Source organism: Rana temporaria, chromosome 13, assembly GCF_905171775.1.
Source record: "Rana temporaria chromosome 13, aRanTem1.1, whole genome shotgun sequence".
Classification (NCBI taxonomy): Eukaryota; Metazoa; Chordata; class Amphibia; order Anura; family Ranidae; genus Rana; species Rana temporaria.
In genome coordinates, this window is record NC_053501.1 from 12,135,586 (window position 1) to 12,160,824 (window position 25,239).

Sequence of the window (25,239 nt, forward strand, 5' to 3'; positions counted from 1 at the left end):
CTGAGAGTTTCCAAGATCAGCCGAGCTGTCCCTGTGTATTTCCGATGCTCTCCAGCGCCCCCCCCCAACTTTGGCCACATACGGTACTGCATACAATAGAAGTCAATTGTTGAACAAATTATCTTCATTTCCATTGACTTCTATGGGGAAACTCGCGTTGATATGCAAGTGCTTTGGATTACAAGCATTCTCCTGGAATGGGTTATACTCGTAATCCAAGGTTCCACTGTAATACCTCAGATTGCGAGTATCGCGGTTAACAAGCGTTTCGCAATACGAGCTATTATTTATTTTTAAAACCTGACTCGGTTTGTGAGTGTTGTCTCACAAAACGAGCAGGATTCAAGCCTCTGTGGTGTGCAGTACCAAATTTGGTCAGAGGTGCAAGGGCGCCAATGACACTCAGAGCCATTCAGATGCACTCAAAAACACAAAAAAAAATCAGAAAAACTTAGAAATACTCAGTTCTTGAGTGTTTCCAAGCCTTTCCGAGAGTTCCTGAGTGCATTCAAGTGGCTCTGAGTATTTCTGCGTCTCTCCGGTGACCCCCCCCACTTCTGGCCACATACGGTACTGCATACAACAGAAGTCAATGTTGAATGAATTATCTTCGTTTCTATTGACTTCTATGGGGAAACCCGCTTTGATATGTGAGTGCTTTGCATTACAAGCCTTTCCCTGGAACGGATTATGCTCGTAATCCAAGGTTCCACTGTGTGTGTGTATATACCGTGTTTCCCCCGAAAGCAAGACATCCCCCGAAAATAAGACCTACTTGCAGTTTTGCCTCTTGCTGAAATATAAGGCATCCCCCTGAAAATAAGACCTCCCCGAACATAAGGCATCCGGATAATAAGGCCCCCCCGAAGCTACCGTAACTCTGTACCCTGAACCATAGCGGCGGGCGCCGCGGCACAGCTCACTATTGGCCGCAGCACAGACGGAGCAGACAGGAAGTGCGTGGTCTCTTTTCATCAGAGAGCCCGCGCCGCCGCCAGGACAAGCTGCCGCCTGCTGCTCGCTCTGCCCTGACGGTGTCTGGCTGACTCACAATTAGACAGTGAGTAGCGCGGAGCAGGAGTCGGGCACATTGTGTGGACACACAGGGGTGACTGAGGTAGGGGGGAAATGTCTGATAAAGGGATGGGGGGGATGTCTGGTGAAGGTGTCCACTGGCACAGGGGTGGGGGAGGGGGATCACATAAAATGACATTTGTTCAACAATAAATGTGCACTGTATTCTTCTTCATGGAAAAATAAGACATCCCCTGAAAATAAGACCTAGCGCATCTTTGGGAGCAAAAGTTAATATAAGACACTGTCTTATTTTCGGGGAAACAGAGGGCCAGATTCACAAAGGAGATACGACGGAGTATCTCTCATAGTATCTATGCGACTGATTCATAGAATCAGTTACGCATAGATATCCCTAAGATCCGACAGGTGTAATTGTTTTACACTGTCGGATCTTAGGATGCATTAACGCGGCCGCCGCTGGGGGGAGTTTGCGTCGTAAACCAGCGTCGGGTATGCAAATTAGGAGTTACGGCGGCCCACGTAGTTTTTTCGCGTTCGCTACGTCGCCGCTAGTCTAGTTTCCCGTCGCAAAGTTAGTCGTCTTTTTGGGTGCCTTAACTTTAGTCAGCAAACGTATTGCTGTCTAAAGTATGGCCGTCGTTCCCGCGTCGAAATTTAAAATTTCACGTCGTTTGCGTAACACGTCCGGGAATACGGAAGTACGCTACGCGCGTCGCCGTTCGAAAAAATGACGTCACTTCACGCAAAGCACGGCGGGAGTTACGAAACGGAGCATGCGCAGTAGGTCCGGCGCGGGAGCGCGCCTAATTTAAATGTTACCCGCCCATTCGATTTGGACCGCCTTGCGCCGGACGTATTTCCGATACACCGCCGCAAGTTACACGGGCGCTAATGTACCTGAATCTGGCCCAGGGTATATATATATATATATATACACACACGTGATCCTGTGCAGAGCTGATGCCGTGTAGCAGTAAAACTGCTATAGGGTGGTCAGCAAAGAGTTAATCTCTAATAAGAAACCATTAACATCTAATAAAAATAGAAATGCCATTATTCAGGAGAATTGCTCTTTCAAATATGTAATTTTTTTTCCACTGACCACTAATAGCCTTATGGAAATAAATTATGACTGATCATTTGCATCTCCATCAGGATTTTATTCTTAGTTGCTCTGTGTTTTTCTTTTTTTTTCCGATTATATACCTTCCTCTTAAGCTGTTATTTTGTACATCTGCAAGGGAAAAAGCCAAGTTACATTATGTGGTTGGAAACGCAGGGCTTTAGCCAACTACTAAACATACAGCAAAGTTAATTGGTTTGCTGCATACTAATGAAACCAATTCAGAACCACTGGCAGCAGCCCTAGAGGGTGGAAGGGAATCCATGAGCTCACAGGCATCAAGTAGCGAGGGGTATTGAGGCCGTATATCACAGATGCAGCATCAGGGAAACTCATGGCAAAGAAAAAGTCTATTGTACAAAATTAAAAGGATGCCTAGGAGGCGTTTAAATGTTTTCAGATATACAAGGCAATGTGACCAACTTAACCACTTGCTTACTGGGCACATACACCCCCTTCCTGCCCAGGCGAAATTTCAGCTTCCGGCACTGCGCCGCTTTAACTGACAATTGCGCGGTCATGCGACGTGGCTCCCAAACAAAATTGATGTCTTTTTTTCCCCACAAATAGAGCTTTCTTTTGGTGGTATTTGATCACCTCTTCAGTTTTTATTTTTTGCGCTATAAACAAAAAAAGAGCGACAATTTTTAAAAAAACACAATGGCCTAGATTCACGTAGGGCAGCCTTACGTTGTGCGGGCGTAGCGTATCGTATTTACGCTACACCGCCGCTACTTAGAGAGGCAAGTGCTGTATTCACAAAGCACTTGCGTCCTAAGTTACGGCGGCGTAGCGTAAATCGGCCGGCGTAAGCGCGCGTAATTCAAAATAGGCAGGTCTGTTTTTGGTTGTATTTAAATTAAGCATGACCCCATGTGGATGCATGGCCGAACGAACGGCGCATGCGCGCGCATGCTCAGTATCACGTCGTATTTACGCCCAAAGATACGCCGGCTCAATGCCTGTGACATGAAAGTAACCTACGCACAGCCCCATTCACGTACGACTTACGTAAACGACGTAAAAAGATACGCTTGTTCCGACGTCCATACCTTGCATGGGCTGCGCCACCTAGAGACCTGCTTTATCTTTACACCGGCGTATGTCTTACGTAAACGGCGTAACGAATTGCGACGGGCGTTGGTACGTTCGTGAATCGGCATATCTTGCTCATTTACATATTCGACGCGGAAATCAATGGAATCGCCACCGAGCGGCCAGCGTAAATATGCACCCCAAGATACGACGGCGTAGGAGACTTATGCCGCTCGTATCTTGGCCAAATCTATGCGTAACTGATTCTATGAATCAGGCGCATAGATACGACGGCGGCCATTCGGACTTATGACGGTGTATCTGAAGATACGCCGTCGTAAGTCTTTGAGAATCTGGGCCAAGAAAGATCAAAACTCATCTCTTTTGATATCAAAAGAGACAGGAACAACAAGCGCCCAGAGGCGATTAAGTTTGCATGTGTCGCGCTATATAGGTTTCTCATTCATTCAATATTTTTAACTTTTTGCTATAATAAAAGTCAATTTTTTTTTTAAAAAAATATTATTTTTTCCTGAGTTTAGGCCGATACGTATTCTTCTACATATTTTTGGTAAAAAAAAATCGCAATAAGCGTATAGTGATTGGTTTGCGCAAAAAAGTTGTAGCGCCTACAAAATAGGGGACAAAATTATGTTTTTTTTATAATTTTTTATTTACTAGTAATGGCGGCGATCTGGTTTTTTTTATTGGGACTGCGACTTTATGGTGGACACATCGGACACTTTTGACAATTTTTTTTGACCATTCACATTTATACAGCGATCAGTGCTATAAATATGGAAGGGGTTAAATGTGTTCCCTGCTAGTGATTCTAACTGTGGGGAAAGGGGACTGACTGGGGGATCTGTGTCCCTATGTGCAACAACGATCGCCGCGATGCGCGCCCCAGTCATATGATGTCCACTCAGGATATTGAAACCACTTTGCCGACGTCTTTTCGCATAAGGCGGGCGGCAAGTGGTTAAAGCGGAAGTAAACCCATCTATTTGATAGTTTAAAAAAACAGTTAACATTCCCGGCATGCCAGAAATGCTAGATGTCACATTTGCTTGTGCTCTCAACCAAACTGTCAAACCATCCAATGGCTGGTTTGATAACTGATCACATGTGCAGCATCATGGCAGTTGCAGATAAAACAGAGGCCAAGATGGCAGCGTCCTTGGCTGAAAACAATAGGAGGGTTTACTTCCACTTTAAGTAAACCAGACAATATAGAAAAAAATATATTTTATTAATATTCCATTAAATTCACATAAAAATGGTCAAAGATGAACAATTACACAGGATGGTGCTCACACAGGTATATGGTAAATAACTTCATCATTTCAACAAATATTCCATATTTAAATATATAAATCGTTTTGTTATTTTCTGCACAAACCTGCAGCCTTTCCTATGTGAAAACATTACACAGCATCAGCTGTGCCCATTAAAAAGCCCCACTACATATCTACAAAGACGCCATGTGGCCGGGGTCATGACCCATGAAGATCATTTCTCACTAAGTTGAGATTTATAGACGAGATTCAACTTGAAATATCACCCCGGGGCAAATAAATCAATAAATAAACTGTTTATACAACACCTCCTTGGCTACTTGTTGAATGAAGGTCGGGGACCTCGGATCACACGGCTGCAATTACCATTCGTACCGCAGAAAAGAAGAACACGCCAAAGCTGGACAGGAAAAATGTAAATCTGTCTGCTTAGCCTCACCCCATTGGCATCCATCAATAAATCACAATATTAACCACTTCAGCACCGGAAGAATTTACCCCTTTTCTGACCAGAGCACTTTTTGCGATTCGGCGCTGCGTCGCTTTAACGGACAATCGCGCGGTCGTGCGACGTGGCTCCAAAACAAATTTGACGTCCTTTTTCCCCCACAAATAGAGATTCCCTTTGGTGGTATTTGATCACCAATCATCTCACCACTGGACAACAGTGTTGCCAACCTACCAGATTGAAATTTACTGGCACGACCCCAGAAATGTACTGGCGCAGCCACATTTTTACTGGCATTTCACAAAAGTTACTACATTTTTAGGTGCAAATTTCAGTATTAAGGGCCAGATTCACAGCGGAGATTCATAGAATCAGTTACGCATAGATATCCCTAAGATCCGACAGGTGTAATTGTTTTACACTGTCGGATCTTAGGATGCAGTATCGCGGCCGCCGCTGGGGGGAGTTTGCGTCGTAAACCAGCGTCGGGTATGCAAATTAGGAGTTACGGCGATCCACGATGGTTTTTCGCGTTCGCTAGTCTAGTTTCCCGTCGCAAAATTAGTCGTCGTTTTGGGTGCCTTAACTTTACACAGCAAACGTATGTGCTGTATAAAGTATGGCCGTCGTTCCCGCGTCGAAATTTAAAATTTCACGTTGTTTGCGTAAGACGTCCGGGAATACGGAAGTACGCTGCGCACGTTGCCGATCTAAAAAATGACGTCAGTTCGCGCAAAGCACGGCGGGAATTTCGAAACGGAGCATGCGCAGTAGGTCCGGCGCGGGAGCGCGTCTAATTTAAATGGCACACGCCCCTTATAAATTACGCAGGCTTACGCCTTAATTTTTCACGCAAGTGCTTGGTGAATCAGGCACTTGCGATGAAAAATTGCGGCGGTGTAACGTATCTACGATACGTTACGCCGCCGCGATTCTACCTGAATCTGGCCCTTAGGCTACAAACAAGCACTCTAGGTAAATAGCAATGTGATTGAAGGTAGATATTAAGGTAAAAAAACATATTTTTGTTATTTTCCATATAATTAGGGCAAATTATTTAGTCACATCACCCCCTGCCTCCATCCCCCCTGCCTTCACCCCCCTATACGGTGCCACAATCTCCCCCTGCCTTCAATCACCCCCTGCCTCCATCCCCCTCTGGGGTGCCACCAACAACCCCTGTCTCCATCCCCCACCCTCTGCGGTGCCACCATCCCCCTCTGCAGTGCCACCAACACCTCCTGCCTCCAATCACCCCCTGGCACTAACACCCCCTGCCTCCAATCTCCCCCTGCCTCCATTGCCCCCTGCCTCCATCCCCCTCTGCGGTGCCACTGCAGCCACCATCACCCCCTGCCTCCAATCTCCATGGGCAGTTCCAAGCCGAACCGATCTCGGCTATTTTTACTGGCACATTCCCGCAACCACTGACATTTACGAACGGGGGAAAGAAGTGCCCGTTTTTACGAACTGTCCATAAAAATATGGACGGTTGGCAACACTGCTGGACAATGAGGTCACTGGACTCCAATGGCCTCCACACTCACCACATCTCACCCAATAGGGAACCCGTTGGTAGAACGGGAGATTGGCATCATGGATCGATAAATCATGGTTCGATAAATCTGCAGCAACTGTGTGATGTCATCAGGTCACTATGGAGCAAAATCTCTGAGGAACGTTTCCAACACCTTGTTGTATCTATTCCACCAAGAATGAAGGCAGAAGGGGGTCCAACTCGGGACTAGCAAGGTGTACCTAATAAGGCTCGATTCACTCCTATGCATGTTGCTTTTGAGCGTTTTTGCAATGCTTTTTGCGGTTTTACCGCGATTTTACCGCGATTTGCGTTTTTTTTTTTGCCAGTAAATTTTATTTTTTTACATTTCCTTTAACAGCCAGCTATAAACAGGTTAAAAAAACTTGCATTTTGGATACAGGTCCATTGAATTCTATTGCATGCAAGACGCTGCTTTTTGCAGGAAAAAAAGTCCCTGGGGCAGATCCACAGAGAGAGTACGCCGGCGTATCTACTGATACGCCGGCGTACTTTCAAATTTCCCGCGGCGTACCTTTAGTTTGAATCCTCAAACCAAGATACGACGGCATCTGGGTTAGATCCGACAGGCGTACGGCTTCGTACGCCTTCGGATCTTAGATGCATTTTTTTCGGCGTCCGCTGGGTGGAGTTCGCGTCGTTTTCCGCGTCGGGTATGCAAATTAGCTTTTTCCGACGATCCATGAACGTACGCGCGGCCGTCGCATTCTTTTACGTCGTCTCTAGTCGGCTTTTTCCGTCGTATAGTTAAAGCTGCTGTTTTGCGGCGTATAGTTAGACTTGGCATGTTAAGTATGCCCGTCGTTCCCGCGTTTAATTTGAATTTTTTTTTTTAATTTTTTTGTAAGTTGTCCGTGAATCGGGATGGACGCAATTCATGTCTATGTTAAAAAAAATGACGTCCTAGCGACGTCATTTAGCGCAATGCACGGCGGGAAATTTAGGGACGGTGCATGCGCAGTTCATTCGGCGCGGGGACGCGCTTCATTTAAATGAAACACGTACCCCTAATCGCCGATTTGAATTCCGCCGCCAGAGATAGACTACGCCGTCGAAAGCTTACGGCTCAAAATCTTTAAGGATTCGAAGATAACACAGGTAAGTTACGGCGCCGTAGCGTATCTCTGATACGCTGCGCCGGGGCAGATCTTTGTGGATCTGCCCCCCTGACTCTTTCCAAAAACGCAGAGGCACAAAAAAGCATTGATGTGAACGTGTTCCTTAGGAAACCATGTTAAAAAATTTCCCTGCATTCCTGCAAAATGCATCAAAAAAAGCATTAGTGTGAATGGAGCCTAAAGTGGCCGGTGAGTGTACAACGTACATGAGAATCTGGTATTAAAAAAATAAAAATAAAGCAATAAAGTTCTTACAATTTGTTCAGATAATGATTTTCCAAATTTTGTGTTATGAAAATCCACTAGCATTCACCAACATTATTAAGTGACCCGGCCAATCCTTCCCTCTGTTTAGTAACAACGAGCCCCCCCCCCCCCCCCCCCCCCCCGCGATCCACTTGGTGGTGATACGAATACATTAGGCCTCATACAATTGAACACAGCAGGTGTCTTCCTATACACTGCTTTTAAATAGCATATTTATTTATGGACATCTATACATCATATTAACCCAGTTAGAGTTATATTTCCCCCCGGAGAAGCACGGAACAAGTCGCATTTAAAATGTGTTATATGGTCAAATCTGCATTCAAGGCCTGAAAGTTCTCTGAAAAGAATAAAAAGATGCTCGTTGTACATTTTTACGTTGAATGTTTTTTTTTTTCTTTTGCACAACTGTTTTGTTAACTAAAAAATAATAAAAAAACATTAAAAAATAAGGGGCAGATCCACGTACCTGCGCGTAATCTTCCACCGTGCGCAGCGTATCTAAGATACACTACGTCGCCGCAACTTCTTTTTTTTTCTAATCCACAAAGAATTTGCGCCGTAAGTTACAGCGGCGTAGTGTATCTTTGGCGGCGTAAGGCCTAGTACACACGAGAGGATTTATCCGCGGATACGGTCCACCGGACCGTTTCCGCGGATAAATCCTCTCGAGGATTTCCGCGGATTTGGATCCGATGGAGTGTACTCACCATCGGATCGAAATCCGCGCCGAAATCCCATCGCGATGACGTGTCGCGCCGTCGCTGCGATGATGACGCGGCGACGTGCGCGACGCTGTCATATAAGGAATTCCACGCATGCGTCGAATCATTACGACGCATGCGGGGGATCCATTCGGACGGATTGATCCGGTGAGTCTGTACAGACCAGCGGATCAATCCGTTGGGATGGATTCAAGCGGATAGATTTGAAAGCATGTCTTCAAATTTTTATCCGCTTGAAATCCATCCCAGGGGATAAAAATCCGCGGAAACAGATCCGCTGGATTGTACACACCAGCGGATCTATCCGCTGGAGCCGGTCCGTGGATCAATTCCAGCGGATGGATCCTCTCGTGTGTACGGGGCCTTAGGGCGTGGAATTCAAATGAATGCTATGGGGGGCGTGTTTTATGTAAATACGTCGTGACCCGACGTAAACAACGTATTTTTTTTAACTGCGCATGCGCCGTCCGTGGGGGTATCCCAGTGCGCATGCTCGAAATTAACCCGGAAAAAGCCAATGCTTTCGACGCTGACGTCATTCTACGCAAATCCCTATTGGCGAACGCACTTACGCAAACGACGTAAAAATTTCAAAATTGTGCGTGGGAACGACGGCCATACTTAACTCGATGTACGCCTCATAACAGCAGCTTTAACTATACGCCAGAAAAACCCGAACGAAAACAACAAAAAAAATGCGCCGGCCGGACGTACGTTCGTGGATCGCCGTAAATAGCTAATTTACATACTCGACGCGGAAATCGACGGAAACGCCACCTAGCGGCCGCCGAAATATTGCATCTAAGATCCGAAGGCGTACTAAGACGTACGCCTGTCGGATCTAGCCGAGATGCCGTCGTATCTTGTTTTGTTGATACAAAACAAAGATACGACGCGGGAATTTTAAAATTACGCCGGCGTACCAATAGATACGCCGGCGTAATCCTTTTGTGGAAATTAAGGTCGGGGGGCTTTGGGTGCTGACGAAAAAAAAAGGGGAATGCCATTCGGGGCCCTGGTGACCACCGGGCCCCTTAGAGATTGGGGGGGCTTTGGGTGCTGACAATTTTTTTTTTAAATAAATAATAATAAAAAAAGGGGGATGCCATCCGGGCCCCTTAGAGGTCGGGGGGGGGGGGGCTTTGGGTGCTGATGAAAAAAAAGGGGGATGCCATCCGGGCCCCTGGGGACCACCGGGCACCTTAGAGGTCGGGGGGGCTTTGGGTGCTGTTGAAAAAAAAGGGGGGAGATGCCATCCGGGCCCCTGGGGACCACTGGGCCCCTTTCAGGTGTACTGCCTGTACCCCCCTGATGGCGGCCCTGGAAGGCTGCCACAATGGCACCAGGAAAATTGAAAATTGTATTAAATATTTACCACCATATATCTTTCTTGGTGCCAATCCATGGAAGACACATACTTGTGGTAGTATGCTGCCATGCTGGTTCCAGGAAAATGGGAAATACTTTCCATAATTTTCATTCTTATGGTGCCAATTGCATTAATTCTCAATTTTTTTTTTTTCTTGTGCCAATCCATGGCAGGGTACTACCTCATGTATGCTGCCATGTTGGCATGCGCCGTCCGTGAAAGTATCCCAGTGCGCATGCCCCAAATTAACCCGCAAAAAGCCAATGCTTTCGGTGTGAACGTAAATTACGCCCAGCCCTATTCGCGAACGACTTACGCAAACGACGTAATCGACGGAAAATTCGATGCTGGCCCGACGTCCATACTTAACATTGGCTGCGCCTCATGTAGCAGGGGTAACTTTACGCCGGAAAAAGCCTTACGTAAACGGCGTATCTGTACTGCGACAGCCGGGCGTACGTTCGTGAATTGGCGCATCTAGCTGATTTACATATTCTAGCCGTAAATCAGCGTACACGCCCCTAGCGGCCAGCGTAAATATGCAGTTAAGATCCGACGGCATAGGCGACTTACGCTGGTCGTATCTTAGACAAATTCTAGCGTATCTGATTCTTTGAATCAGGCGCCAAGATACGACGCCTCATACTCAGAGATACGACGACGTATCTGGAGATATGCTGTCGTATCTCCTACCTGAATCTGGCCCATCGTGTGTACGCGGCATTACATCTACTTTTGAAAGATGGCAAGACGGAAGGAAGCAAAAGAGAGGAAAGGGGGGGGGGGGGGGGGGGGGGGAGGGAAATGTTTTTTCTACTTACAGCAGGCACTTATTGATTACTAGTCTCTGGTCCGAAGCATATCAGAAACCATTTAACAATACATCATTGGAGGAGCACAAAACAAAGGCAGGCCGTGTCAACTTAGCATTTCTGTCCCTTACTGCAGCTCGACAAGCAGGCTCCGGTGAATTTGCAGCAGGGACCCCGGGGAAGTTCAGGAATTATTAATATGTTTGCCTTACAATTTAATGCTACAAGCAAAATATCGCCCAGAGCGCTGAGCTGAGCCTATAATAATTGATCGTACAAATCAACCCATGACACGACTTATAATACAGCTGTACACAGCTAGATGTTCCTGCGACGGCTTGTAACAACATCCGCTAACATAGCAACGCATGTTCTGCTTTAGAGTTCACTTCCAGGGGTCGGGTTAATTAACAAGCCAATTTAAACAACTAAATAAGTCAGTTTTCCCTATCTGCGCGCTCTCATTAGTACCAACAGGCAATGCAAACCTCGCCAATCGCTAATGCGCAGATTGTGATCATTAGCATAAACCTGCAACTTAATTATGGCTTAGAAGGAAAGAAAACCAAGAATGTGTTACGGCTGATCGGTAGAGGTCACATTGTCATAAACCCACTATGGAGAGAACGCAGGCGAGAGGTAGACATCACCCTGGGTTTTGTCTATCTAAACCCAAAAACAAAAATCGGGGGCCAGATTCACGTAGGAGAGCGCATCTTTGTGCCGGCGTAACGTATCCTATTTACGTTACTCCTCCGCAACTTTGACAGGCAGTATTCACAAAGCAAAGCATGCGCGCGGCGTAGCGTAAATAGGCCGGCGTAAGCCCGCCTAATTCAAATGTGGAAGATGTGGGCGTGTGTTATGTAAATTTATTGTGACCCCACGTAAATGACGCTTTTTTACGAACGGCGCATGCGCCGTCCGTGAAAGTATCCCAGTGCGCATGCTCCAAATTAACCCGCAAAAAGCCAATGCTTTCGACGTGAACGTAAATGACGCCCAGCCCTATTCGCGAACGACTTACGCAAACGACGTAAAACTTAAAAAATTTGACGCTGTTCCGACGTCCATAAAAAAAGCCAATTCTGTTAACCAACTGGGAGCATTGTTGACTTTGTATGGATGTTTTCTACCACTGAATAATAAATATTAGATTTCGGATATACCGGTAGGTTAGACTATTTTTGATAATTTCATCAATGTTTTGTCTATATTTGGATTGATGGCTTAAAATATATCCTTTCCTAGACAGGCTCTCTTTTCTTGGAGTCCTTATATCCTTCTCTGTGGTGCACCAGATATCTCCATAACATCAATGTCCTCTAGACATCTGAGCTGTAAACTTTGTTTATATAGAACATGTATCATAATTCAGGTGGGGACTCATTGGGGTTATTTTCTTATTCAATGCATTTTTTTAGATTTTTTGGATTTGTGTATATATTTGTATTATGATAGGATGCTTTACATCAATTATGTATTTTCTAATATATTGTTCTCAATCTATAGTGACCATACATGCAGTACTTAGCTGAAATCTCCTGAGGAAGCCATCTTATGGCGAAACACGTAGAGCAAGAAGTTACTGCTGTTCATCTATCATATGGTTATTGTATGATGATATTCTGATTATTTTAATTTCTGTACCAATACATTTTTATATATATTTGTTTGCAGTTTTTCTGTGGCACCTTAACAATCCCATTATCTTCTTTCTATCAAATCTATGTATATTTTGGGATGTGGTGCCTTTGACTATCCAACATCCAGCAATTAACAATATTTTTGAATTGGTGCTCTTTTCCATATTTTTAAGGCTTGTGGACATTAAGGGCCAGATTCTCGAAGGCGTTACGACGGCGCAACACCATTAGCGCCGTCGTAACTCCTCATCTGGCCCCGGGTATCTATGCGACTTAGAATCAGTTGCCCATAGGTACCCATTAGATCTGACAAGCGTAGGGCTGTTACGCTGTCAGATCTTAAAAGTAATTTTTTTTCCCGCCGCTAGGTGTCGCATCGTCGCTTTTCCCCGTCGTCTATGCAAATTAGGTAAGTACGGCGATTCCCGAACATACGCGAGGTCGACGCAGCGAATTAACGTCGTTTGCGTAGCGTACCCGACGCGTAAGGTTGCCCCTGCTATTAGCAGGGACAACCAATGTTAACTATGGCCGTCGTTCCCGCGTCGAATTGAAACAAAATTACGTCGTTTGCGTAAGACGTCCGTGAATGGCGCTGGACGCCATTTACGTATACATCTAGGCAAATGATGTCGGGGCGACGTCATTTAGCGCAATGAACGTCGGGTAATTTACCCGACGGAGCATGCGCAGTACGCTCGGCGCGGGAGCGCGCCTAATTTAAATGGTGCCCGCCCCATTTGAATTGGGCGGGCTTGCGCCGAGCAATCTAACGATACACCGCCGCAAGTTTACAGGTAAGTGTTCTGAGAATCAGGATGTAAACCTGTAGACCTGCGGTGGTGTAACGTAGAGCTCATACATTACGCTGCCCAGGAGCAGCGCTAATGTATGAGAATCTGGCCCTAAATGTCTCAATGCAGATTCTTGGACAATCCCTCTTGATGCTTCAGGAGGCCCAATCCTAGGTCCACTTGAGGAACATGCATTTAGTTAAAGATGCTTAGTTGAGTTAAAAAAAAAATAAGAGAAATCAATAGGTAGTGGTGTTAGCAGAGGCTGTTGAGAGGAGATAAGAAGACACCAGAGCCCAAACTGGAGAAAGCAGCATGAAATCCAAACTGTCTGCCAACTCTCAATTTACTTTCCTTACTAAACTTTCAGCACTTTGATGAAGGCTTCTCAGCTGAAACGCGTCAGTGTACAGCCTCTCAGAAACTGGATAGGTTTACTATTTATGGTTTCTATCTGGTCTCCCTAAACATGGGCGCCGTAGGTGTATTGAGCCATGTATGCCCAAGCTGTGATGTAAACATCCTGTTTTGACGTGGTTTCACTTCCTGTGGATGAGATAGAGGCTTGGAGTGCAGGGGGAATGGGCGTTTCTATCCTGCCCTCCCTCCTATATAAAAAGGATAAGATGACCCAGCTGGAGTGACCCCCCTTGGTGGAGGACCGCCGACACTGACGACCTCTCACCACTTGTCCTTCTCCTGCACCCCTCCCCCCTTTTTTTTTCTTTTCTTCTCTCCTCTCTCTCTTCCCTCTCCCCTCGCCCGCTTTTCTTCCTTTTCTCTCATCCTCCTTCCTTTTCCCTCTTCATGTCCTCCCTTCTCACCTCTTTCTACCTGCTTTTCCCTCAGAAAATACTATGTGGTAGGCTTTGAATATCGGCCATACTACCACAGCTGATGGGTCTAGACTCTTATCAGACATGCCAACCTTAACATCGTTTTTTTTTTTTTGCTGTATGTATAGGCCATGTAAACTTGCATCTTTCTATGTCTGTATATTGTATTGTTCCAATATCCTTCAATAAAATTGTTTATGGGGAAAAAAAAAAGGATAAGATGAGCTGTGACCACGCCCCTGATGACGTTCCATTGACGAAACGCCACGTAGGGTGGAGCTCTGACATCACGACACTGCCACGTGTCGACTAAGGCCATTTTTGTGGTTGTAAACCAATGCTATTCATGACAGACTCTGCAGCCTGTGATATGCCTCTTTTTATTCAACAAAATGTAAGTACCATGACTGTTTTTTAGAAATACATTTTGCCTGGTTTTAATACTACACCATGAGAAGTTGCCTTTCTTGTGTTTTATGTATGCACCTATGATCTTCCGATTGGTGTTTTTTCACCTTAATGCATAGAATGCATTAACCCCCCTGGCGGTATTCCGGAGTCTGACTCTGGGTTACATTTTTGTGCTGCGATTGGTAACCCCGAGTCAGACTCTGGCTCGCCTCGTAGAATCCACAGGCTTGGTTTACTTACCTTGTCCCTGGATCCAGCGATGCCACCGCACTGTGTGAGCGAGCGGGACCTTGCTCGATTCACACAGTGCCTCTGTGTGCCGCCGATCTCCGTTCCCGGCGACGTTACGACGCACGGGAGCGGAGAAACGGCTCCAAATTCAAAAAGGTAAACAAACACATTACATACAGTATACTGTAATCTTATAGATTACAATACTGTATGTAAAAAATACACCCCCCCCATGTCCCTAGTGGTCTGTCCAGTGCCCTACATGTTCTTTTATATAATAAAAACTGTTCTTTCTGCCTGCAAACTGTAGATTGTCCATAGCAACCAAAAGTGTCCCTTTATGTCAAAAATGGTTTTAGAGCAGCTAGAAAACAGTGATAATAAATTATAATCACTTGCAGAATTGTGCGATAGCGATTTGTGGGGAAATTCGTCATAAAAAAATAAAAGTAATGTCAGTGACAATTCTGCAACTGATTATTTGTTATAATTATTTATAATTATTTATTATTATATAATTTATAATTTTTTTTTTTTTTTTAATTTCATACCCGGGATGCCTACTAGACTCTTGTTTGGTCAGATTTAAGTGAGTTATTCCTAAGAATTACAGGCCTACAGTATAAAACGCCAAATTTCCTTGCAAATAATGGTACCGCTTTCAGCACCTTTTTTCTGAAATAATCATACCGCCAGGGAGGTTAAGGTGAAAAAACATTTACACCTTTAATTCTGTATTTTTTTTGTTATTATAAATTCACCCATGTCTATTACTTTAGCAATGTGCAAACCAGATGATGTGGGCAGTAGAGAACAAATAGGACTGAAAAAGGCCTCCAACCTTGAACATAAATATACTGTAATCTAACAAGTTCACATGACTATGAGTGTGAATAGTAATAATCTACAAGTGTCTACTTACATCCAATGTAATCCTACAGGGACTGTACCAAGGGCATCACTGGGGACCATTGGAAACTGCTCCTGGACCGTTCCTTTTACCATTCTAATTGAAGTAAACCAAACTTTGATTGGATTCTTTGGTTGGGTTTTATACACCCTCATTGTTCTCTTTACTGAATGAGCCTGTCTGTTTTCATGTGTCTAAATAATAATCCCGGTTACCTTTAGGGTCAAATGCATTAGTGATCCTAATCTCATGCTGCTGAGGGATCTAATTACTGTTTGTCCATAACCTGATTTGCAGCAGATTGATTTCAAATGCTTAGATGCCTGGGATTAAGATCGACAGTGTAGTTTAGTCCTTACTAGGTGTAGTAAACAGGTGTGGCATATATACTGTATTTATTGGCGTATAACACTCACTTTTTCACCTTGCAAATCGGTTGCAAATAGTGTGTGTTATACGCCGATACTGCAATTTGGGCTGCCTCGGAGAGAATGGCGAGGGGGGGTGGGAACGAGCGCCGTCAGATTAATACAGCGAGAATCTCCTGTTTACTCAGCGGCCTCTGTAATAGGAAGTCCCGTCTCCTGGGTCGGCATTGGACCAGTGTTCTGTCTATCATAGAAGCCGATCAAGGAGGCGGGACTTTGTATTAAAGAGGCCGTTGAGTAAACAGGAGATTCTCGCTGTATGTTATCTGACGGCGCTCATCCCGCCCCTCTCCCTGAGATTGATCAGGCTGCATTCATGGCAATGGGGAGGCTGCAGATGGGCATTGATCAAGCTGCATTGATGGGCAATTGTGATGCTACAGATGGGCATTGATCGCGTAGCGTATCTTTTTTAGGCTACGCCGGCGTAGCGCAGAGCGGCAAGCACAGTATTCACAAAGCACTCGCCCCCACTCGCTGTCAAATCTATGCTGGGTTTCCTCAGCGTAAGCCAGCGTAGGTGGAAGTGGGCGTGAGCCATGCTAATGAGGCGTGACCCCATGTAAATGATGTGCCGAGTGACAACCCAGTGCGCATGCTCAGAATCACGTTGAAACTACTCCCTAAGATACGTCGAATCACTGCCTACGACGTGAAGGTAACCTAAGCCCAGCCCTATTCACGTACTACTACGTAAACGACGTAAAATACGACGGCTGTTCCCTGGTCCATACCTTTGCATTAGCTGCGCCTCATAGATGGGGAATAACTTTACACCGGATGTAAACCTTACGCAAACCGCGTATATTATGCGCCGGGCGCAACTACGTTCGTGAATCGACGTATCTCCCTCATTTGCATATTTGCAATGAGGCGGCCAGCGTCAATATGCGCCCACGATACGCCGGCATAGGAAAGTTACGTCGGTCGGATGAAGCCTATTTTCAGGCGTATCTAGTTCTGTGGGCACGGCGCATAGATACGACGGCGCACATTTACATTTACACGGCGTATCCTGAGATATCCCGACTTACTTTGGTGTAAGTGCTTTGTGAATCCGGGCCTTACTGTATATCCAAATGCCAAATAGCCTTACACTGGTCCAACTTCCCTTCATCTCCGTATACTGTATATGTAAAAGGGGGATCTTTCTACACTTCACGGGCTCAGAAAAGGTGCTGAAATGTAGGTGGGGGAGGGTATGTCTCCTTAGGCCACCTGGTAAAGGGTAACATTTTACCCTCCACCATGATGAAAGCAAGGTAAGAGAAGTCTAAGACTATTGACTATTGCTGGCAATATAGCATACTGTATGTTAAAATTCTTTTGACTTTTAACAGGAAAATGGAAACAATAGCACTTGATATCTTATTACACATTTACACATGAATTAGCCTGCAGAAATGTAATATTGCTGAAACGGATTAATGTAGTTTAAATGGCTGTGGAGATAACGATATCCTTCACACATGTTTAATGTATTCATCAATAGAATGCTTGGGCCAAAATCCATAGAAAGGTCACAAAGGTTTATATTGCAGTCTACTAGACCATGTCTTGCTGATAAAAAGGAGGTACTATAATAGAGCAGCATGGCAGCTTGATGGTTGGCACTAAGACCTTGGAGTAGTGTCGCCTAAAAGGTGTTTAAAAGCACATTAACAAGTTTGCTAAATATTGTCTCAGCTTAAGATGGCTGCCTTCTTTGTAAATCACCAGCACACAGTACAAAAATATATTAACCTTTTCACCTACCCTGTCTTCTTTTCCTTTCTATCCCTCCTTACAAGTTTTCCATCACACTCTTTCTTTATTATTTCTCCTTTTAACTTTTCTAGGTGGGTGACTGGGTGAAATCAGATTCAGCTCCATCTCTATTCTAGGGCCTATTAAACATAGGATATGTCCTTCACTCTTCACTCTCCTCTCTCGCTGACCCCTTCCCTTCCTTCTCTCTCTGTCCCCTTCCCTGTCCCATCACGTATTACCCCTCCTCCTTGTCCTTTTTGCTCTTTCATATGCCAGGTTCTTTCTTTCTCCGCCTCTATTACAGCCACCCCTCCTGTTTCTGATCCACTCTCTCTCTCTCTCTCTCTCTCTCTCTCTCTCTCTCTCTCTCTGTCTATCTTTGTCTATCTCTAGGCTACTTCTTCTTTCCCTCTCTGGTCTTGACTTATTCTTCTCTTCTTCTCTCTACCCCCATACTTATTTTTCTCTTCTTCCTCTGCCTTCCTCTTCTCTCTCTTTTCCTCTCTCTGTCTCTCCTCCATTTCTTCTCTCTCCTCTTTCTCTGTCTCTCCATACCTCTTATTCTCCCTCCTGTCCATCTCTCTTCTACCCCCTCTTTCTCTCGCTCTCTCCTTCTCTCCATACTCCTTTGTTTTCCTCCTCTCCCTCTCTGATTTTCCATACTCCATCTCTCTTCTCTCTCTGTTTTTTCATATTATTTATTCTCTCTCTCTCTCTCTCTCTCTCTCTCTCTCTTTCTCTCTCTCTCTCTCTATCTCTCTGTGTCTCTGCGCACTCTTCATCTTTCTCTTCTCTATCTCTCTGCACACTCTTCATCTTTCTCTTCTCTCTCTATATCTGTCTCTCCATACTTCTTCTCCCTCCACTCTATCTCTGTCTCTATAGTCATTCTCTCCCTGTCTCTCCACTTTCTGTGTCTCTCTCCACACCCCCTCTTTTTCCTCCCCTCTCGCTCTCTTCTCATACTTCTTCTTCTCCCACTCTCTCTCTCTGTCTCCCCATACTCGTTCTTCTCTTTCCTCTATCTCTGCCTCTCCCTACTCCTTCTCCCCCCTCTCTCCCTCTTTCTTTCAGTGTCCCCATACTCTCCTCCCTCATCTCTCTCTGTCTCTCCATACTCCTTCTTCCTTCTCTCTCTCTGTCTCTCCATACTCCTTCCTCTTATCTCTGTCACTCCATATTCCCTTTTCCTCCTCTTTCTCTGTTTCTTTATACTCCTTTTTCTGCTCCCTATCTCTCTCTGTCTCTCCATACTCTTTCTTCTTGCTCCTCTCTCTCTGTTGCTCCATACTCCTTCTTGTCCCAACTATATCTCTCTGTCTCTCCATACTCTTTCTTGTCCCTCTTCTCTCTCTCTTTCTCTCCATACTCCTTCTTCCTCCTCCCTCTCTCTCTTTCTCTCCATACTCCTTCTTCTTCCTCCTCTCTCTCTTTCTCTCCATACTCCTTCTTCTCTTTCCTTTGCTCTCTCTGTCTCTCCATACTCCTTTTTCTTCCCCCTCTCTCTCTCTCTCTTTCTCTTCATACTCCTTCTTTTTCCTCCTCTCTCTATCTCTCCATACTCCTTTTTCTACTTCCTATATCTCTCTGTCTCGCCATACTCCTTCTTCTTCCTCCTTTCTCTCTCTGTCTCTCCAATACTCCTTCTTCTCTCTCCCCTCACTCTTTCTCTATACTCCTTCTTTCTCCTCTCTATCTTTCTCTATACTTCTTCTTCCTTCTCTCGCTCTGTCTCTCCATCCTCCTCCTCCATCCTCTCTGTCTCTCCATACTGCTTCTTCATCCTCTCTTCCTGTATTTCCATACTCCTTCTTCTTCCTTCTCTCACTCTCTGTCTCTCCATACTCCTTCTCTTTCCTCTCTCTCTCTGTCTCTCAAATACTCCTTCTTCTCCCTCCCCTCTCTCTTTCTCTATACTCCTATTTTCTCCTCTCTTTCTTTCTCTATACTCCTTCTTTCTTCTCTCGCTCTGTCTCTCCATCTTGCATTCTCTCTGTCTCTCCATACTGCTTCTTCATCCTCTCTTTCTGTATTTCCATACTCCTTCTTCTTCCTTCTCTCACTCTCTGTCTCTCCATACTCCTTCTCCTTCCTCTCTCTCTCTCTCTCTCTCTGTTTCTCCATACTCCTTCTTTCTCCTCCCTCTCTCTGTCTCTTCAAACTCCTTCTCCCTTCTCTCACTCTCCTTCTCCTTCCTCTCTCTCTCAGTCTCTCCATACTCCTTCTCCTTCCTCTCTCTCTCTCTCTCTCTCTCTGTCTCTCCAATACCCCTTCTTCTTCCTCCCCTCTTTTTTTCTCTATACTCCTATTTTCTCCTCTCTTTCTTTCTCTATACTCCCTCTTTCTTCTCTCGCTCTGTCTCTCCATCCTCCATTCTCTCTGTCTCTCCATACTGCTTCTTCATCCTCTCTTCCTGTATTTCCATACTCCTTCTTCTTCCTTCTCTCACTCTCTGTCTCTCCATACTCCTCCTTCCTCTCTCTCTCTGTCTCTCCATACTCCTTCTTTCTCCTCCCTCTCTCTGTCTCTTCAAACTCCTTCTTCTCCCTTCTCCCTCTCTCTGTCTCTCCATACTCCTTCTCCTTCCTTTCTCTCTCTCTGTCTCTCCATACTCCTTCTTTCTCCTCCCTCTCTCTGTCTCTCCATACTCCTTCTTATCCATTCTCTCTCCCTCTGTCTTTCCATACTCCTTCTCCCTCCTTTCTCTCACCCTCCCCTCTGCAGTCGCATGATGTGATTCTGCAATCTCAATAAATGACATGTACAGGAATCCTGTTGGAGGCGGGGTGGGGTGGGGTGGGGGATATAAAAAATGTCAGGCTGCTCTGATTCCATGTAAATCCCTGTTTTGAATGCAGCTACAGGGCACCCAAAATGGCGTGATCTCATTCTGTAACAAATCCCATGGAGCAGAGAGGGATGAGAATGAGGGGGTGGGGGGGGGGGGAGACTGGGCTCTGGGACTAGGATTCAGCAGCAGTCGGGTTCATATCATGAGAACACTTTCATTTAATTGGCATGTGTGAGATCCAGATTGCCTGTGATACAGAGAACGCTCTTCTGTTTTGTGCCTAATCAGTTAGATAAGCAAGGCATCCTCTTTCTATATATAGTTTTATCCACACTGTCAAGACCCATTGTCTCTTAATGATAAGATTTCTGTGTAAGCATGACAGCATATCAGTAATACCATGGCTAACTGTTATTCAATGTAAATGCAATGCATTTCATTTGGAATTATTGGGAAACATAAGTCTTAATGTAATAAGGAATATCGGGAAGCAATACATTACCCCATAGCAGCCAATCACAAAGCATACTTTGAGAGCTTAGCATTGTAAGACTAGTGATAGACAGTTTCCTATGGCTTGCTATAGGTTCTGCTGATCTTTACTCTTTGCAATGTAAGTCCATAATCCCAGAGGTGCGTTGGCAACAGAGATACATAGAGCAAAGAAGACACAAAAAACATGTTTACTAATTCATAACTTGGATTTTAGAAGATAAGATAATGCTTAAGATATCCATAGTCAGTCTCACTGATTAGCAAACATTCAGACTGAATAACTAACATGAATACCAATCAATAGGTTTGTTGTGTGATGGCTGACACCATCTGGAACATCAAAATTATGTATAACCTCAACAGGACTAAAGACAAACACACACTTAGCTACCCTAAACAGTAATATTAGCTCAATAAAGTGAAACACAAAACAACGTGGACAGTTCATGGTTTACTTAAAGGAGACTTCCAAGTTTTAATGGCTTCCACATTCAAAAGACAACACTACAAGCCTTGGGAGCTCTTTATTTTTCTCTTCCATCATCTGGCATCCCACAGGTTAAAAACAAGAGGTAAAAAAAAAGTATTTTAAAGGTGGCTCACTGGCACCCTCAGCCTGCCTGTTGAAGGAACTACATCCTCCTCTCTCCATTCCTATGTCCAACCGCCAACAAATGCCATTGAATAGAAATATGTGAAAATTCACCAATCCACTAAAGAAAATGAAAAAGCAATTTTTTTCCCCCTTCCTAACATGTGCTTGGAAATTAAAGAAAATCATCCAGTGTTGCCTCTTGAGGAAAGTGGAGTTTCAAAGAGTGCAAGGCCAAGGCACAGAGAGGAACATATTAAATGTGGGATTGCTGTAATACACCCAGGCAAATAAAGCATAATGCATTTGAATTATTAACCTGTTCTGCTCCATAAGCATGAAACGTTAATGAACCAATTTTGTAAGGCAAGTGCATTATTCCACTTTATCTTAAATACATTTCTAAGTCATATATATATATATATATATATATATATATATATATATATATATATATATATATATAAATTATTTCATCAAGCCACCAGCTGAATCTCAGTTAAAACCTGAATTGCTATCTATGCTACATGAATCTTTCACGTTCCCCCCCAAGCCATCTGCTTGTCTTACATAACTGGGGCAATCACATATGCATTCCATTAAAAAGTGAAATTGAGTGCTACTTTATTTTGTCATATTCCAAAGGATCCTCTAAATCTGAAACAGAGATCACCATATCACGGGTATCATTTTTTTTTTTTTACAGCGTTCTCTCTAACAAGACATGCCACCTTATCTATGCTATAGAAAAGCTGCAGCATTCATATTTTGGGGTTGTTGTACCTAAACCATACTTGCAGGTTTGCAAGGAGCCCTTGGCTTCCAGCTCAAGTCACGGGAAGCTATGTAACCTAATCCCCTCTTCCAAGGATAGATTAAGTGCCACAGCATAGATTTATTTTTCAATTCAACAAAAAATATCCCTCTACAACAAAATACAAAGGGTAACCCTTGGGTATATCAGCTCACACTAACAAATGTGGAAAATAAAGCATTAATAAGTAAAGCAGTCTGCAATGCAGCTAAAGCAGAAGAGACAAGATAGATCACACACAAAAATATTGTATGGAGAAATTAAGCTTGCTGTTTACCTGTTCTCTCTGGAGTCAAGACGGTTGCAGTTGGACCTTTTACCTGGAGATAAATTTATTAGAGGGTGCCTAAGGGAGGATCTCAGAGTCTTGCAAATTGTTTTCTGGTTACTTCTCTGCCCTTTGCCATTATCCAGCACTGGCATTCTAGAAATGTAGCCTTGATTTTTGACTATAGGTAATCCAAAGGGTATGCTCCATTAAAACCGACATCTGGAGGGAACTGGAGGGGAAACAGGGCAGATGCAAAGAGATTTGGCTTGTGGTACCATCCCCAGTGCAGGCAAGGAGGAAGAGTACAGCTTAAGCATGGCAGCCTGTTCACATAATAATACCTTTAGCCCCCAACTTGGTCTAGAGGACACATCATTATTGACATTTAAGCAAAACAATATATATATATATTTGCAGTTCCAGCCTTTCACAGACCTCCTTAGAGCAGTAAATCCAATGAAGACAAATACTTTTCCCCAGCTTGGGTTGGTGAAAGGTAGACAGGTAAAAATTGTTGTTGTGACCTTGCAATGTACCTGATCCAGGTTAAGCCTTAAAACCTTTTTTTGTTTCCCCTTCAAGCCAAAGCCGACAACATACCCCAGCCCAGCTCAGTACCCACTGGGCTAGCAGCCATGGAGAAGCCTTGAGGTGTACAGCACTTGTATTCCGGGGCGTTTGTTAGCTGCTCCTTGCAATTAGCAGACGATGGGAACCTAAAAGGAGCCAGTCTGCTGCTGAAGCAATTTTTTTTTAGGGCAGGGGCTGAATCAGATCCTGATGTCCAAGGTGCTGAGATCCCTGTCCTGGGGTTGTGATTAAAAAAAAAAAATCTCGAAATAAAAGAGGGGATCCAGATGCAAGGTGAGGTATTGGATCCTTGTCTCAGGGGCTGATCAGATCACAGGGGGCTGATTGATAGGCGCTTGATCCAGGTCGCTTTCCCAAGGTGCTGAACCAGATCCTTTCTGCTGAGCAGTGAGTGATCCAGATTTCTGAGCAGAGAGGAAGGGAGGGGGTTATTGTGAGATCCAGATGGCTGTGTAATGTACTGTGCTAGATCCTGGTCTCTGATTCTGATCACTGTGCTAAATCGGAGAGCTGAGGATCCCAATTCAGCTGCTGTCCAGGGTGCTAAATCAGACAGGTAAGGATTCCCTTCCGCTGCTGTCCAGGGTGCTGAATCATAGAGCTATGGATGCACTGCAGCCGCTGTCCAGGGTGCTGAATCAGAGAGGTAAGGATCCCCTGCGGCCGCTGTCCAGGGTGCTGAATCAGAGAGGTAAGGATCCCCTGCAGCCGCTGTCCAGGGTGCTGAATTCGAGATGTAAGAATCCCCTTCAACCGCTGTCCAGGGTGCCGAATCAGACGGCTGTGGATCCCTCTTCCAGCTGCTGTCCAGGGTGCTGATTTAAGCGATTCTACCGGCCACTGTCCAGGGTGCTGATTAAGGACACTGTGGATCCCTCCAGCCGCTGTCCAAGGTGCTGAATCAGAGAACTATGGATCCCCTCCAGCCACTGTCCAGGGTGCTACACCAGAGCAGTATGGATCCCCTCTGCACCAGATTATGGGTCCCCTCTAGCTGTCCAGGGTGCTGAAGGTCAACAGCAGGTTCAATGCAACCCCTTCCTGGCTCCTTGGATTTCACTGCTGTGCCTTCTCACAGGGAGGGTTCAGGGCTGCAGTTACCAGCCCTGGACACTAGACACAGACACTGGTCGTGCCTAAAACACAGAAAAGCCCTTTCTGCAGGCAGCTCAGCCGACCTCCACCGTCTCTGCCTTGGCAAAACAGCACAAGCATGCTGCTGCATACACAGCAAGTCAGTCTTGCAGGGAGGACTGAGCAAGCATCGGGGCTGAGATGCAGGTCTGTGGCTGCTTCCCTTCCAGCGGTGACACAGCCATCTCTGCCAGATGAAGGAGCCCTGCCTCAGTCTGCATCAGGGGGGGAGAAGGAGAAAAAAAAAGCTTCTCTCCTCTGCAAGCTTGAAGCTGTCTCTGCAGTGAGAGCGATCAAGTGGCTGAGATGGGAAAGTCAGATCAGATCACAGCAGGCAGAATTGCACTGCTGCACCTCGTACTTCCCCTAGTACAGCCTACACGCTGAGTTAATCCTAAGAGTGATTGAATGCCACATGCATGGGGGAGATGGGGAGAAGGGGGAGGGGGTGCTGCCTTTAAAGGCCCTTTTTGTAACCTCTTTAGCTGCATAAGTGGCTTGTTGAGCAGTAATCACATTGATAAGCCAGTTTCATTCTTGGATTGCCATGCAATCCGTTGCAGCTTGTAGACACTGCAACATTGAATGTACATGCAAAACAGTCTACAGTGACTCCTAGATCATACATGATTTACTAATCAATCAGCAGAACTCAATTTCTAAGGGGAACTTGGAAGCTTTTCATTGCACAGGTAAGTGCAAGCTTGGCACTGCTCTAGGCTCAACCCCCACAGTGTAGTGGAAAGCCTTAAAAA

The 25,239-nt window shown here is 45.0% G+C and overlaps 1 protein-coding gene across 3 annotated transcripts in view; it reads right to left on the reverse strand.

Moving 5' to 3' along the window:
- The window catches only part of LRFN5 (leucine rich repeat and fibronectin type III domain containing 5), a 223,675-nt gene extending 198,857 nt beyond the window's left edge, over positions 1-24,818 (reverse strand). For all 3 annotated transcript variants that reach the window (XM_040333381.1, XM_040333383.1, XM_040333382.1), the window contains exon 1: positions 22,766-24,818. The gene's annotated coding sequence lies outside the window, so the exon portion shown is untranslated. The remainder of the gene's footprint in view (positions 1-22,765) is intronic.
- Positions 24,819-25,239: the final 421 nt, after the last annotated feature.